The following is a 14391-nucleotide window of genomic DNA, read 5'->3' as shown; positions in this document are numbered from 1 at the left end:
GATGAAGACAAATGTGGCAACCCAGAGTTCCATACCGCTCACCAGCTCATGTAACAAAGAGCTCAAGTTGTTGCAATTCCTATTTCCCAGCTTAACCTCCCATGACTGTAGTAACTTCTGAGCTTCATAACCAAAGAATTCTTATTAACATAAACATTCTAAAAGGTAACCGTGGGGTTCTGCTGTGGTCAGAGTATGAGTGACGCAAGCTACACTTAAACATATCTGGTCCTAATCAGCCTTGCCTTATTCTCTAAAATAGGACCCCAATGCTTCAAACAAGCATTTGTAGGATTCAAAAGCATTTACTATTTGGAGGAATCCTCAGGACTGAGTACAGATTTACAAGTGTCAAGGTATGGCAGCTTGTTTTTTATCCCTGTAAGAACACCTGTGAGATCTCTCAGCTTTCAAAAGACCTCATTGACAACACTTCCTACAGGTTATAGAATCCAAAAGTATTTACTAATCAAACAATGCTGCCTCCTCAAAAAAAGTTAAGATTAAATTTGATGAGCTTTGCTGGTGAAATTATGTTTTAGAAACTAATCAAGTACTATTCATCCAATCCTTTAAGATTTTCAAGGTCATTTTTATTTCAAATTCAATGACCAGCAGACTGCACTTGTTAACTAACCACCACTCTCCTAAATTACATTTTAAATTATGCTTGTTTGCAAAAAAATGCTAGTAAGAAAGAAAAGGCATGTGAAGAATTGCTCATTAGATTGGGGTTATTAAATATCACTTTTCTCCATAGACAATGTCCTACGTAATTAATTTAGTATCAGAACTTAGTAACAAAATGAATTGTTCCTTTCTTAAAATGTTATGCTTCCTGTTAATAAATAATATATATTATTTTGTCTTGTTTGTCAATTTGATTATCAAGAAGTCTGGAGTTTGACATAATGTTTAATTACACTTATTATTTTAGACTACTTGAAGAGGGATGAATGTTAGAAATGGTTAAGCTCACACACTTCCAGTTCTGACTCTGGCAATTTACAGTTGCATTTCACAGAACAGGTCACTTAAACTCTCTGAACCTCAGCTTCCCCATCAAGAAGTAGAGCTAAAACAGCAGTTATTTCATAAGGTTCTTGTGAGGAATATTAAGATCATATACACAAACTACCTAGAAATAAACTAGAAAGTGTTACCTGTATTGTACACTTACATCTGGTTTTTTTTTATATTTTATTCTAGACAACTTCTTACTATTTTTATTAAGCAGGTAAGATATAAACAAAAATATATGAAGAAAATAGTCAATAACAAAAGTACTAAACAATTTATAGTAGATTAAAGAATAACTATAGAGCTAAAAGGTCTGCATTGAATTTCTGAGTTTTTTTTTTAATTCTCCTTTAAAATACACTCATTAGTGGTTAGGTAAGTTGGAACAAAGACAAGAAAAATGTATCATTTGAAACATCATAAAATAATGTCTTGTCACAAAGAGGATAGCTTTGGCAATCTCCTCAGATTAGTATATAAGGAAATTAATCTTAATAGTTGGTCACCAGGGTGTTATTTGCAGTGTGCCCTCTAGTACTGGTCCACATCCTTTAGCTCCAGCATAGATCTTACTTTTTGAATTATAGTATGACTCCTATAAGTGGAAGAAGAACTGAATCAAAAGACAGCAAAATTAGAGAGATCTAGAGATGAATACCAAAATGATGTACTCATTCATCATGCCTGAATAAATCTAAATGATGATGCATTCTGAATCAGAATAGCAGATACACAGTATACACGAATGCTTATGAATTATAGAGGAAAAGTGTTAGCAAAAAGAAACTTGTAAGCCATCAATAGAAATATTTATAGTGTGAGAAGTATCTTCTATTCTAAAATGCAACCCTAAATGTTGTTGGACTTGGATCACAAGAAAAGGGGAAAGCACATATGAGAGATATAGGAATAGGTAGAAAACCCAAAACATGAAAGCTTTTGATGTCCCCACTCCAGAGGAACTAATACAGAAACCTCAAAATGACAGGTTATCAGTAGCAGGGGATCAGGAGCCAATGTAAAGATCACTTAGAGTTGAATCAACATGGGTCGTAACACATGGGTACATGAGAGCAATAGTAGGAATCTTTCTGTATAGCTATGCTTAATTCAATAGCAAAAATGCTTTGTCTTTCTTATTATGCTTATGTCTTTTCTTCAACAAAATCAGTCACAAGTACAGAATGGGACCTGCCTGAAACTAAGGAGGGGAGGAAGGGAAAGATAGGGGAGGGGGACAGGGTGGAGAAATGACCCAAACAATGTATACACATGTGAATAAATGAACAAAATAGATAAATAAATTAAACTAAATTAAATGCAAACCTAGATCCAATCAGAACTAGGAAACAGTTTTGGAAAACTTAAAAGCTTTATTTTGAACTCTTTGGTTTATTGTTAATTTCTTTAATTCAACATAGTGTCAAGAGCTACAGATTCCAGAACTATTATTTTAGTGCCCTTTCTAAAAAGACATCAAGCTCAAGGAAAAAAACAGAGATGTAAAACTTACAAATCCATCATATCAAAGTCTTCAAATCGAGAGCCTATTGGCACAGGCAAATGACAATAAAAATTTCATGCCAAGTAATTATTGCACTATTAGATGTACTGCCAATCATCTATGCCTCTCCAATACTCCCATTGTCCTAACAAAGCCTTTGCTCAGGATTTATTACATTGATGCAGAGAGGTTATTAATATTACTCATGTGTTTATAAATATGAATGATAAATATTCTAATGTATATAATTAAGTTTATGCTTCAAAATCTCCTACAAAAAGGGCCACAGATTCCGAACTGTTTTTAGGTTATCAACTCAGCAGCAATCTGCAGCATATCTGGGATTCTGCAGATGAAAATAAAATTACATAAATTTCATCTGATTATAAAAATTGTTGCCTTTTCTCATATATCAGTAGTCACAAAAGTTATCTTGCCTTAAAGTCTTTCCATTTGATTCAAACTAAAACTCAAGGATTCTGTTGGAATATTCAGTTATTCATGCATTTTATACTTACTCTCTGCTATAGATTAAGTTTTTATAAACTCACCCCTCTTATGGTTGGGAATTTGTTGTGTAGAGCAGTAAATTGTCATGACAAGCATTTTACTGATATTTGTAACAGTCAAGAATTTTTCTAACCATAGAAAAGACATCCTCAAGTGTGCTGGGCTGCAAAGTGATTCCATAGAGATGTTTCTATGATAATATGCAGAATCTATATTGTTCTCCCTTCTTGGGCAAAAATGGTTTTACAGATATGATTAAGTTAACAATCTTAAAATGAGAAGATATTCTTGGATTATCTGCATGTGCCCAATTTAACCACAAGTGTCCAGGGGCAGTGCAGTTTCATTTTTAAAAAATGTGATGACAGCAAAGTGAGAGAAATCTAAAGATGCAGAACTACTGCCTTTGAAAATGGAAAGTGGGGCCACAAGCCAAGGAATTCATATTGTTTATAAGCTATAAAAGGCTATGAAACAAATCTTCCCTGAGAGCTTGCAGAAGGAAAACACTGCAAAAAACAGGATGTTAAGTCAGTTAAACACACTTTGAACTTCTGACTTCCAGAATTGTAGCAGAATAAATGTGTGCTATTTTAATCCACTAAGATTACAGTTATTTGTCCCATCACCCATAGGCATTTAATGCTCTACGTTAATTCAAATTTACTCTATTTTTATTCCTATTTGTATATGTGGTTCCTGCAGGTGTAACAAACATAACAAAAAACAAAAGCAGAACCTAAGCAGCCTTCATTAGGTGAAACTGCTCTTTACCCATCCTAACTAACTGAAGTAACACAGTCTTGTTTAGTCCAGTTATAGACTGATAAAGATACCTTAAGATTTCCTTCATAAGGATTTCATTCAGAAATTGGAATCCCAGCTACTAGGGAGGTGGAGATAGGATTGCAGTGTGAGGACAGTCCCAGCAAAAGAGACCCTAAAAAATAAACAAAAAGCAAGAAAAGCTGTGAGCATGGCTGAAGTGATAGAGCATTTGGCCCTGAATTCAGAACCCAGTAATACCAAACAAGGTGGAGGAGAAATAGGGAGGAGGAGGAATTGGTATTAAAATTATTTAAGTCATGAAATACAAGAGACCTTTACTAAATAAGTAAATGCAATGAAATTAACATTATAAACTAATTGATAATATTTTGTTATGTAATTTCTATGCCTTTCTCACCAGGTAGTTTATAAAATCATGTTAGAGAGATCATATGTGGTTAAGGGAAATGTATGAATGATTTCTGAGTGAAGTCTGTTCATTTTACCGTTGGTTCTGCATTATCTCCAGGCCTCTTAAATTTTTAAATTCCTTGTATCATTATGGAATGACAATCCATAGATAATTCTGTCTGTGAGAATTTTGTTCAAGATTGAGAATTTCAAGTCTAGGAGTCTTTTTCTAATAACTAGATTTATTCTGATCTTCTACTACCCATTATTTTATATTTTGGGTTTTTTAAATTATTATTATCATTATTGTACTGGTGGTACATTGTGACATTTACAAAAGTTCTTACAATATATCATAATTAAATTCACCCTCTCCACCTTTCTCCTTTATCCTCCTTCCCCCAATTCCTGGAATAGTTTCAGCAGGTCTCATTTTTCCATTTTCATACATGAATACATATTATTTCCACCATATTCACACTCCTACACCTTTTCCTTATATCCTGCTCCCCCACTGAAACCAACCCCCAACCAACCTGTTTTACCTTCCTGCTCTCCAATTTTGAAAAAAGACATTTTTGTTTGTTTAAGATAGCTCTACAGGGAGTTTCATTGTGACATTTGCATGTATACATGTATTACAACCTGAGTTGGTTTGGGACCCAGGTTCTTGATGTACCAGCCATTATTTTAATCAACAAATACTTATTAAGTACTTATTCCTGCCTTATTTTACATTTAGTGAATCTGGCAAATGTGTGAAGAGTCTAATGCTACTTCCTTATAAAATATGTGGCTGAAACCACCTCCAAAAACCAGAGAACAGTTCCTTCTCTTTCACAGATGGCTGATATGAAGTAAGGGAAGGGAGGTGGAGCAGGACATTCCAGACGTGATATTCAGTAACCTACCAACTGAACACACCCACCACACAATTTCCACATGGAGGGTCTTTCTAAAAATGTCTTCACCCATTACTGAAAATTTCAGCTATGATTTATGATTTCCTCTAATGCCCTGCTAAGTTCTCTAACGCCCGAAGTCTTGGTGTTGCTATGGAACTATTCCATGCCCATTGTTCAGTGGCATCTGCACAGCTGAGGAAATGGCCTGTAGGGTTTTCACATCTTAGTCCCTATGGACTGCAACCTGCAGCTGCCTGGCTGAGAAACTAATTTAGCATCATGACATGGAAAGCCTTACCTGTGCATAAAAGGCAGTGGGATACAGCCCACAGGAGCACAGCCTGCAATCCCCAGAGGCACGTAGAGAAAATAGTTTTGTCTAGGCCTCCTTTTCAATGAACAGTCATGCATCTCATAAGGACAGTTTGTTTTTGTCAGCAACAGGTCACGTACACTATGGTGGTCCCATAAGAGTATAATGGAGCTGAAAACTTCCTGTCACCTAGTGATACTCTAGTCACCCTGATGTCCTAATTTATGTATTACTCACCTGTCTGTGGTGATACTGTGTGAACAACCACCACAGTGCTGCCACTACTGCAGGCGTTGTATATCCAAGTGTGCACAGTACATAACACTTCATAATGATAATAAACAACTATGCTACCAGTTTATGTATTTCCTATATTGTACTTTTTATTTTTACTTTAGAGTGAACTCATTCTACTTAGGAAAAACATTTACTGTAAAATAGTATACCATGTTACCTTGGCACAGCCTTCTACGTCTCGTTTACCAAGACTGCATCAAGAGGCCATGTTGAGTGACTTAACTTTAATCTACACTTACATAGAGTATATATGTATATACTCTATGATTTTGCACAAGAATAAATTTGCCTAATGGCACTCTTATAGGTGATCCATGGATTATAAATTGAGAAATTTTCTTGATTTTTATATTCTCTTCTAGCTTTAATGTCTTATGAATATTGAAATTAGATACTCACAAGAGTTAATCTAGAACTTATGTCTATCACTATGGGTAACGTGTTTAATACTGTGTAGGCTGTTGAATCAGTTCAGGATCCCACTCTCTCCTCTAAAGCAAGTAGAGCACAAAAACCCTTCGAAACCTATTGTTCTTAAAGTGCGACTACCACACACACATAGGCATAGGCAATCATGTTTACATTTTCATATTATATGTGTATAGAGTCTGTGTGGTTTAACCTTTTAAATATGTCCCTTCGATCACATTTGTGAAAGAGCAAATAAAAGAATTTTTTTATTTGACATAGTTTAATATTTCTGCATGTTTTATTTACAAATTGTAAAGGATCCTATTTCATTTTTATAAGATGAAACTTCAACTAAGAATCTCAATGTACTATACTATTCAATTGATGAACTCTCTTTCACACATACACACACACACACACACAAATATACATACCAAAGACTGAGTTTAAAAATGTACAATATTTGATAATATTCCAGTAGTCAGGACATATTTAGCATCAGTCCATTGTCTCCATAAATATACCAGTGTTTATGTGGCCCACAGAAAATTCTCAATCACAAAAATTAATATAAATGATAGATGGATCATAGATAAACAGGTAGATAGACACATATGTTTTATATACTATACTACAGTAGCAAAAGGAACTAGAATGCTTGATACTGTTTTCAGATAAAGTCAAAACCAAAAATATAGTTGTTGACTAATATGCAATCTGAAAAGTAAGAAACGTAATATCTAAATTTCTAAATACTCCAGTGTCCAACCTAAAGATATAAACAGCATTTATATTTGTATATTAATATCAAACTATATAGCATTCTAAAAAAACAAAACATATTTCAGGAATACAAAACTTTCAGCAGTAAGAGGCCACAACAATAAAAATAATTCTAGTCAAATCCCCAACTGATGTTCTCTTAAACCCAGAACCTCTTACACATAATTGAGTGTTGCCAAGATCAAACCACATTTTAAAAAGTTCTGCTAGTAATAATTTTGAATGACCTTTAAAAGACCCTGGTGAAGAGCTATAGAATATTCTATGAGTTTTTTAGCATTTGGGCATGATCATGAATATATTTACTATCACCATTTCACGTTTTTTTAAAAATATATTTTCAACACATCTCTGGGCTGTCAAAGGAGCTCTTTGATGAAAGTCATATTCCAAACTATAGTTCTGTGAATATGTGTATAGTTATTGTGAAGCAAAGTGACCCTCAATCACTAAAAAGAGAGATTTACTTCAACAATGACTAGAAGTAGGTTAGCATGTTATTTTCAATCATCAATTTTCTTGAAACACTAACACTGGACAGGCCATGATGTATAGGCCTTTGGATAGATTCTATTAGGATGATAAAGAACAGTTATTCCTCCAGGCAGAACATGCTAAAGAGAATTTTATGTATCTGTAGAAACCCAGAGTGAAAGTATATTTTGCCAAAACTCAGTGTTACTACAAACAAGAAAGGCATATTTGTTTTAACTAAGAAATAATCAAATTATATGCTATAAAAGACAACAAAAAGTAAAATGTGAGTGTGGCAAGCATGAGCGTATTTTAATTAAGATTAGTTCTATCTATGAAAATGCTTCAACCTATTTTATCAAACATATGACCATATTCATTTTCTCAGTATAGAAAATAAAGTACCTTTTGTTGCCCCATAAGTTGCTAAAGGTTATCTATCATTTAGGTATTGAATTTTCAATTTTAATCAGCTTCTCTCTCAAATCCAATGCATTTAGGAATTTCAGAAATGCACATTGGGATTCTGAAGAATATCACATCATCAGAAAAATGACTATAGCACACTGATAACAAAGACTTGCTTTAAATTTAAATAGCACCTCACATAAACAGGTGAGATCCTAGCAATACATGTTAATGAACTGTTTGGTATTGCTAAAGAAGTTTTGAAAGATTTTTTTAAAGTCTGCAAATTTTTTAAAAACTTTTTATGCCTCCCCAAGTTCTGTTAATTTTTAAATATTTCTATCATAAAATCACCTACATGTTTAAATCAATTATCCCTTAAATATAGACTAGAATAAACTAAAACATGCTGACCTATGTGTGTGTTAGGGTTAATGTGACCCTATAAGAAAGATAATGTTACAGAAGACTGTATACCAAGGGTCTACTTCTTAACAGAGCATACCGTTAGTTTCCACAATCTATATCTTAAATTTTTTTCAGTTTCATTTTGTTTCTTGCAGGTGGGAAACAAAAGCAATATTTGTCAAAGCCACTGAAAATTGGAATTGGCTTTAGAGACTGACTCCCACTTAATACCAGGAGGGACCACTTGTGTTATGCACAATGAGTTAATTATGCAGAAGTCTTGAACCAATGATAGATAAATATATCATCAACCCTTGAAACTTTCTAGTTTAGTCCCTGAAGAAGGGAATACTCTTAAGTTCCAAAGGAAAAGGAAGGGAGCAGAGCAACCCACATCAAATAAGGAATCCTGTAGAGGATAATGGATGCTTTCAGAAAAGCAATTATAACTGTTAAAGAGTTGATTCTTTGGGTAGGAGAGATCCTTGCTTATATTTCTTTTGATATTTTGCATTGTTTGTCAGGGTTCTAGAGAAGTAGAACCATTAGAATGCATATAAATATACAAGAAGGATTTCATTATGTGATATGGCTCACCCTATTATGGATACTGAGAAGTTCCAGTGCTACACTGGCTGCATACCAAAGACCCAGGGAAGGCTTGGTATCATTTAGTCCAGTACCAACACCCAAAAGTCAGAGGCATCATAGCATGTGTTTCAGTTTGCATGCAGAGAACCAGCAGCTCCAATATCCCAGGGTGGGAAAAGACAGATGTCCTAGATCAAGAAGAGAGAACTTGCCTCTTTTCTCCCTTTTTGTGTAATCCAATGTCTTTATAGAGGGAAAGATAACAAAAGAGATGAATTAATCATTTAATTCAGTTTAAAAATTACTTTGGTAAATTTTGCCAAAGACAAATTAATAATTTGTCATCCAAAAGTTCTTTCAAAAACTAAAAGTGGAAAGAATATTTCCCAATGTATTTTATAAAGTCAGTGTTATCCCAATACAAAAACCAGACAAAGATTTCACAAGAAAAGAAAACTGCATATATAATTCCTCTTATAAATATAAGTACAAAAATCCTCAAGAGAGTTGGCAGAGTGGCTCAAGAGATAGAGTGCCTGCCTAGCAAGCATGAGGCCCTAACTTCAAACCCCACTAACACACACACACGCACACACACACAAATAAAATAAGATAAAATTAAATTAAATCAAAAAGATTGGAAGAAATTTTTCCATATTGGTGAGGGTAGATGTTTTGCTCAGTCTACCAATTCAAATGCTAATCTCTTGTGGCAACACCATCACCAAAGAAACAAATATTTCACTAGCTCTATGGTATTTCTTAATCCAGCCAATTGACACATGAAGTTAACCATCACACACTGCAGTCTCATTCTGCTCACTCAGGTTTCTGTTTTCAGTGCTACATGGCAATTTTTGCTTTCTTAGCTTTTTGCTTTGGAGAATGAGGTACATGTTTATATTACCAGGGCTGGTGACGGTTGCCACCCTGCATGTAACATAACAGTGTGCAGAGAGGCACGGCCTCGAGAGTACATTTTGACAAGGCAAAAAAAAGTCAATAGAGTGCTCAGAACAGAAAACTAAAGAAGAAGATGACAAGCAACTACTTAGAATGGATTTGTGGTACTCGTAAGGATCCCTAGGCTACTCAAATTTACCAAGGACAGGAACCCATACAAGGCAAATATTTACTCCATCAACAGGGAGATCAGACCAGGTTGTCTAATGTGTTTGCAGCATTACAAAGGAAAGGATGATCTCTAAATATGGGAGAATTTGGGGCATTCAGGATTCATTGTAGAAAGTATGATTTGACAGAAAGAGTAAAATTCAGGCAAGCCATTTGCCCCAGTGTTCTCCTACTACTTGCAATATTTCCTAGGTATTATATAAGCATCATAGAACCCTGTGTTCCTGTTTGAGATTATTATATTATAGAGGCTAGTCACTTGTATATTTGTATTATCAGTTTATTTTATTTACTGACTGATCTGCTAACCTGAAATACCAAAAATTTTAATTGAATTTAAAAGATTTTCAAGAGAGAAACTTTTAAAGCAAGCTCTAAATTCAGTGCTTTTGAGTTGTACTTGTTTTAAATTTTTCATCTGTACTTTTCTTTTTGTCTCTCCCCCCTCTCTCTTGTCTTTTCTTTTCTGTGAGACAGTATCAAGATCAATGGATGACTTGATTTGAACTCTCACTGAAAGTGGCTAGAAGTTCAGAAAACATCATAGAGATAAGAAATTTCTTTTGCTTTGTATAGCACTCTAACTATATCCCATTCTATGCTTTTTATTGTTTTCTTTTTAATTCTGTTTTCTCTGTGATCCTGCCTGACAGTTTAACTTCTCCCAAATCCCTTTTTTTTTTTTTTGACAGCTTTAGTTGGTTATTCCTTGTCACTAGCAAGGAACATGATTGAAAAGAGGGTGTGGGAACAATTGGAACCTGGCAATAAGCTTTGACACCAAATTGTGTTCTTATATATCAATGCAACAATAAAGAAGCATGCTTCCAGAAAGGCAACTTACTCCTTCTGTTCAGTCTAAAAGAATCTTAAATCACCCAAGAAAGGAATTTAGTTTTAATAGATTGGAAAAAACACAAAGCATACTGATTACTTTTTTTTTCAGTTTATAAATTTCCTCCTCCAGTGAGTCATGAGTTAGATCTATAATGTGTTTAAAAACTTTCTGGAGGGGGTGAATTTAAATATGATATATTGTAAGAACTTTTGTAAATGCCACAATGCATCCCCACATAGTACAACAGTAATAAATAAGTAAAAACTTGCAATATGACATGCTAATCATTTATATTTCAATGTTTACCTCCTCCACCTACTTTTAATGTAGCAAGGAAGTAATACCTTTCCTTCCACTGCAAGAACATACCCAAAATAAACCCACTTAAAAATCTGTTTTTAAATATTTAGAATCTGCTTTGGTTTTCTTTTACTTTGAAATGTTATATTTTAATTCACTCAGGATGAAGATAGGAAATACATGATTTACATCAACAGACTCTATACCTCGTTTGCTTACCATTTGTTAAAAGAAGGCAAAGCAAAAATAAAGGAATTAAAAAATGTTAGGACATGTGAGTAACAGAAAGTCAATATTTGTACCAGACATGATTTGTTATCTCCATTAAAGTCTCCCAGGTCTGTTTTTTCCTGGCTCGTGGCGGGGTAAATCAAGTGACCCCCTTCCACCCTCTATTCACTCATGCCAAAGGGAGTTGCTCTTTCCTCCACCCCAATGAAGCCAATACTGGAAATCCCATTCCTGTGAGAATTATTTATCTAAAAGTAGACAATTTTTTTTTGTATTGAAAGAAGCCAGACCAAGAGGTCCTTTGAGTTGGGGGAAAGAAATCAAGAATTCTTTTTCCTGCCGCTGAACATGGCTCTGAGAGGCAGACAGTGCTGCAGTATGGCAACAAAACTGCACCTATGCAATAAAAAGCCCAAGGTTAAAGCCAACATGCTAAGACAGCTGATCCCTAGGTGTTATTGCTTTTATTTATAGATACATACATACATATTCATGAATGTGTACATAGGCATATGTAAATGCAAATAAATGCAAAACATAATATTTGCATGCACAAAATATATATTAAGAATTCAAGGAAACAATATCTGTTATTGTTCCACTTTGAACTGTGACTAGGACAAAATACCTGTGTTCAAAGCAAAGACAGTAAACATAAACATACCTGCAGACAAAATTGCTTTCTACTTAGTTTCCTCAAAATTGTATATTTTCACAAGATCTCTTTAAGTGAAAAGGATTATTCTGAAAACAATATTGAGCTTCAGACAGAGCATTCTCAGTTCAAACATAAACATCTGACTACACTAAAGTACCTACTATCCAGCTGCCATACAATGTGTAATGACCCATTGTTTCTGCTATTGTCCCAGCAGTTTTTAAAGTGTAATATGTTTCAAAATTGTCCTCTTCTTTCTGGAGTGTGCTCAGCACAGTTCCATATGTCTACTGAAAAATCCACTATAGGAAAAAATGCATCTAGTTCAGAGTTTCCTAAAAATATCCATCAAGTGATTAGCTTAAAATCATATTTACTAGACTCACCTATATGCTTTATATGTCTTAACAACTAATCATGTTTAGATTTTTCTTGGCAAAAATTACAGAAGGTAGAAAATGAAGTCATTTCAGACTGAAATGGAAACTTCAGAGGGATTATTGATCTTTTCACATATCATCGCAATCCTATGGATTGTAGACTAGACAAACTCTTAGCAATCAACAGCAAGTTCAGAGTAATCTAGGAAAATAAAAGTTGCTCTAAATCTGGAGAGAGTCAGAACTTCCAAAGACCCTTAAGTGTAACATCTTTGGAACACAATTTCAGAAGCTGTTATACTTGTAGATGTGGCCTGACCCAAATGAGTTCTCCTTGGAAGTCCATAGACTACAGCTCCACAGATGTTTGCTTTTGGTAAAGAGAAATTCACACCACATGTGTCTGCTATGCCAAACGATCTCTTTTTTTTTTTTACAGATTAATAAATAAACCCTATAAGTCTCCAAATTCCCCACAGAACCAATAAGTTGTGTTTCCTAAGATGAATGTAGTAAAATCTGCCTCATCAGCAACGAAAGTTGACCAGTGTTTAGAACACAGTGGTATAAAGCAATCAAATTCCTATGATGATCTGACAAAATGTGCATATTTACTTTAACTACCATCTCAAAAGAGCAAAAAGTTGTCCCTTTTGACTTTTTATATCATTCATTCACTTACTCATTAACTAAACATTATTTATTAACTTTTCCATGTTCCAGGCACCAGTCATATGATAATAATCAAGAAGCAAAACTCTTTCCTTAAAGTTTTGAGTCACTGAGGATAACAAGAATTTGGATTCATGTGAAGACTACTATTTGTTCCATTTTACCATAAAATCCATGCTTTTGTGCAAAAGTAATAGATTTGATACCATTATCCATTCAAATTAAGCAGCAGGGACCAGACATTATAGCAGACACCAAGGAGAAAGTAAAGGAAAAGGCAAGGTCCTTCCACATAGAGCCAACCTTCTTACAGAAAAGACAGATCATTAAGCAAATGAACCCATATACAATTTAGTTCAAAATAGAAAAGACTTATGTAAAACATGTGAAGTAGTATGAGTTCATAGACAGAAGGGAATGGTTTTCAGAAAAATACTCTCTGAAGAAGCAACATAGGAGCAGAGTCATGGATGACTAAAAGGAGAAACCGATACAAAGATGTCAAAGAAGCATATAGAAGGCAGAAAACTGAAAAGTCTGAGGATCATCAAAAGCAGGAGCTGATTACTTTTTTGTACAGGCTATGAGTTAAGATGATTTTTATATTTTAAATGGTTGGGAAAATTTTTAAGCATATAATATTTTGTACCCTGTGAAAATTATGTATAATTCAATTTCAATAACATTAATAAAGTTTTATTGGAGCACAGTCAGGCTCATTTGTTTACATACTACCCATAGCTACTGATATGCAGCAATGGAAGAATGCAGAAGTTGTGATGAAGACCATGTAGCCTAAAAACCCTAAGATCTATCTGTCATTTTCAGAGAAATTTTCTTGACCCTTGATGAAAAAGGCCAATATGAATAAAGGTGACTGCACAGGAGGGAAGAAAGAGAAGACATGAGCAATGTAAGCTCATGTCAGTTCCTGGGGAGTATTTCAAGGTATGGCTAAAAGAGCTGATATGACTGCAGCTGAAAGAAAAGCATTTAGAAAGGGGGAGGGGTTGACAAAATTTTAGTTAGAGATTTGGTTACAGGGAAAAAGTAAGAATGAAAGCAGAGAAAGGCAGGAGGTATTGTTTCTATAAAGGTGAGATGAGGTGGTGTTTTACTCAAGGGCAGTAGCAAAGGAGTCAGGAAGAAGCACCCATTTAGAATAAGTAGGATTTGTTGGTGGATTAGAAATCAGATGTCAGAGGCAGAAAGTAGGAAAGACTCTCAAGTTCCTAGATTTATCAAAGGGATAATCTCTGGGAATTTTTGTCAAGATGGAGGAGACTTCAGAGTAGATAGTTTGAAGAGGAATCAAGAACTTTGTTTTGGACATAATAAATTTGGCATATCTACTAAGCTTCCAACAGTTAATGTC

General features: G+C 34.4%; 1 long non-coding RNA gene across 1 annotated transcript in view; it reads right to left on the bottom strand.

Moving 5' to 3' along the window:
- Positions 1-3685: 3685 nt before the first annotated feature.
- The window catches only part of LOC141423036 (uncharacterized), a 116816-nt gene continuing 106110 nt past the window's right edge, over positions 3686-14391 (bottom strand). Inside the window, exon 6 of the long non-coding RNA XR_012447698.1 lies at positions 3686-3974. This is a non-coding gene — a long non-coding RNA (uncharacterized lncRNA). The remainder of the gene's footprint in view (positions 3975-14391) is intronic.

Source organism: Castor canadensis, chromosome 5 (genome assembly GCF_047511655.1).
Source record: "Castor canadensis chromosome 5, mCasCan1.hap1v2, whole genome shotgun sequence".
NCBI classification, from domain to species: Eukaryota; Metazoa; Chordata; class Mammalia; order Rodentia; family Castoridae; genus Castor; species Castor canadensis.
This window is presented reverse-complemented; position numbering and strand designations above follow the sequence as displayed.